The sequence below is a fragment of the Galeopterus variegatus genome, unplaced genomic scaffold, assembly GCF_000696425.1.
Source record: "Galeopterus variegatus unplaced genomic scaffold, G_variegatus-3.0.2 Scaffold58, whole genome shotgun sequence".
Taxonomy (NCBI): domain Eukaryota; kingdom Metazoa; phylum Chordata; class Mammalia; order Dermoptera; family Cynocephalidae; genus Galeopterus; species Galeopterus variegatus.
Genome location: NW_007726169.1, coordinates 1,033,027 through 1,036,664, shown reverse-complemented (window position 1 = coordinate 1,036,664; position 3,638 = coordinate 1,033,027). Strand labels below are relative to the sequence as shown.

The 3,638-nt window shown below is 39.1% G+C and overlaps 1 protein-coding gene across 1 annotated transcript in view; it reads left to right on the top strand.

Moving 5' to 3' along the window:
• Positions 1-3,638, top strand: part of PRSS54 (protease, serine, 54) — a 16,932-nt gene that overhangs the window by 5,055 nt on the left and 8,239 nt on the right.

The following is a 3,638-nucleotide window of genomic DNA, read 5'->3' as shown; positions in this document are numbered from 1 at the left end:
CTCTGCTGTGAGTCTTGGGGTCCTAAAATCCTCCGTTGCCAAGGCTAGTCTCTGTCGTGAGGACTGCGGGCCTCACACCTAGAAAGGGAAATGATTACTCCTCCATGCTCTGCAGGAAGGATATTCAGTGTGATTTCCTGTTAAGAGGATCAATAGGAGCCCTCACCTTAACACACGTACCTCAGGCCTTACACGTGTTACTGCCACAAATACGTGTACAAAGGGAAAAGACTTGAAGCAAATATGGAGACGCTTTAAGAGTGCTTATCTCTGGATGCGCAGAACACACGATTTTGATTTTATTCTTTGAACGTCTCTGTATTCTCCAAATTCTGTACAATAAATGTGCATTCTTTTAAACCAGAAAAAAAAATCATACATGTTATTAAAGAAGTAACCCTTTTGGTAAATACTTGTAAAATATTTTTGTAAATATTTGTAGAATAACCTCACTTTTTGACCCAATGATTTCACTTTTGGGAATCAACATTAAGGAAGTAACTTCAACCACTGGAAAAGTCTTATGCACTTTTCATAGTTGTTCATAGGATGGCTCAGTTACACACAAAACACCAGAAAGAAACCTAATGCCCAATTACCACAGTTAAATATAGTACAATTTATCATATAAATAACACATATAGATATGAGGGTACTTTAAAAAATTGAATTAAAAGATAATACAATTTTTCCATGACCTTTTGTATAATATGTAACTATTAATATAGTTTATATATAATAGCAATATATGTAATTAATAATACAGTATATATAGAGTATGAGGGGAGAGTATAATTACTATAATTTGGGTAAATAAATTATAATACAACCCTTGATGGAATATTGTGCAGCTGCTGAATTTTTTAACATATGATTTATATTTTTTAATTGGAAATACATGTACATGTCATGTTTATGAAAAAGCAAAGGGTGTATAGTGAAAAGCAGCTCCTTCCCTCCCTGCCCCTCAGTAACTAGTTTCCCTCCCTTGAGCCATATTGAGAATTTCCTTTCCTCCTGTCTTAGTTCAGGCTGCCATAACAAAACATCACAGATGGGGCAGCTTAAAGAACAGAACTTTATTTTTCACTCTTCTAGAGTCCGAAAGTCTGAGATAAAGGGGTTGGTAGGTGGCCTTGACTTGCAGACAGCTGCTTTCTAGCTGTATTCTCACATGGCCTTTTCTCTGTGTGCGTGCACGCCTGCAGTCTCTTCCTCTTCTTATAAGGACACCAGTCCTATTGGATTAGGGACCCACCCTTATGATTTCATCTAACCTTAATTACCTCTATCTCCAAATATTGTCATAGTGGGGGTTAGAGCTTCCACCTATAAATTTTGGAGGGACATAATTCAGCCCATAACATTCTGCTCTCCAGCCCTCCCCCTCAATTCATGTCCTTCTGGCATGCAAAATACATTCACCCCATCCCAACAGCTTCAAAAGTCTTAACCTATTCCAGCATTAACTCCAAGTATAAAATCTCATCTAAATATCATCTAAATCAGGTATTGGTGAGACTGGAGGTTAATTCACCCTGAGGCAAAATTCCTTTCCAGCTGTGAAACCCATGAAACGAGACAAGTCATGTGCTTCCAAAATATAATGGTGGGATAGGCATAAGATAAATATTCCCATTCTAAAAGCAAGAAATTGGAAAAAAGACCAGGGTGACAGGTCCCAAGCAAGTTTGAAACCTAGCAAGGAAAATTCCGTTAACTTTTAAGGCTCGAGAATAATCCTTTTAGGATTGAAACTTTGCCCTCTGGCTCACTGGGGTGGCAGCCCTGCCTTCCAAGCCCACTGGAATTGCAGCATTACCCCCTCAGCCCTGGGAAGTGCCCCTTCCCCACAGCTCTGGGTGGAGGACTTGCCCTTGACGTACGGTGCTGCAACAGCCTGGTCCGCTGAAACTAAGAGACAGCCTTATTCCCAAGGCCTGTGTGCTCTGGGCCCATGGTGGGGATGGCAGCCCTGCTGATCTCTGAATCATGTATTGGGTCATTCTTCCCTTTTCTTGAAAGATAATGCACATTTTCTCTATAATCCTGTCCTGTAGAATCCGAAAAGTCTGACAGCCTTCCTTCGTTTCATCCTGTTTCTGTCTCCTTTAGTCCCAATTGGCAGTGTTTCTGTGGGTATAATCCCATAATATTTTTATCAAGTGAAAGTCCAGCCACACCCTTACTGTCCTCTCTGGAACATGCGTTTACATTTTTTGCAATATGTACAGGCAGAGAATTTTCTGAATCTTAAAGTTCTGGTTCCTCTCTGCTTAAAAGTTTCATCTTCAACTAATGTCTCTCTTTTCACATCTGACTATAAGCAATGAGGAGATACCAGACCACACCTTCAACATTTTGCCTAGAAATCTCCTTAGCTAAACATCCAAAGTCACCATTTACAATTTCTTCTTTTCCACAATCACTAGAATACAATTCAGCCAACTTCTTTGCCATTTTATAACAAGGGTTGCCTTTCCTCCTGTTTCCAGTAAGTTTCCTCATTGCCATCTGAGACCACACCAGAATCACCTTTAAGGTCCATATTTCTACCATCAGTTTCTTCAAGGCAGTCTAGGCTTTTTCTAACACATAGCTCAAAACTCTTCCAGCCCCTACTTATTACCTATTTCCAAAGTCACTTTCACATTTTTAGGTATTTGTTATAGTAGCACCCCACTTTTCAGTACCCAAATCTGTAGTAGTCTGCTAGGACAATAGAAATTTATTTTTTCATAGTTCTGGAGGGCAGAGGTCTAAGATCAAGGTGTTGACAGGTTTGGTTTCTCCTGAGGGCTTTCTTCCTGGCTTGTAGATGGCCACCTTCTCACTGTGTCCCCACATGGCCTTTTCTCTGTGCCTGCTCATCCCTGGTGTCTCTTCTTATTATAAAAACATCAGTCCATTTGGATTAGTGCTCCATCCTCATACATCATTTCACCTTAATTACCCCCTTAGAAGCCCTCTCTTCAAATATGGTCACCTTGGGAGGCTAGGGTCTCAACCTATAAATTCTGGGGGAGGTACAAAATTCAGTCCATAACACCACCCAATACCTCTGGTAGCACGCCACACCCATCATTCCACTCTTAGCTATTTACACTCTATCATGAATTTTGGAGACCTTTTCTTATTAATACATAGAGAGCTACCATATTCTTTTTGCAGCTGCACAGTATCCCATTACAGTTGTACCATATTTACACAGTTCTCTAATAATGGGAATTTGGGTTGTTTCCAATCTTTTACTAGTACCCCAAAATACTGCAATAGATATATTTTTACATACATTATTTCACACACATGCAAATATATTGTAGTGTGAATAACCAAGGAGTGAAAAGACTGAGCTGAAAAGGATAAGAGTTTATTATCTTTATAGCTGTTGCCAACTATGCTTCCATGGAGGTTCCATTTTCTATGTAGTATATATTTTTTATTACTGCTTTTTATCTAGTCTGCTCTTTTGGTTTTGATTTTATCTTTGACTTAAAGGTTTTATTAAAGACAAGTTTTATTAAAATATCCAGGTGCTAGGGTTTTGTTTTGTTTTATTAATCTTGAGTTATACCACATGGTGATCTATTTAGGAATTAGTTGAGGTTGTCCTGTGGTCTACTGAATGTGGTCCATGT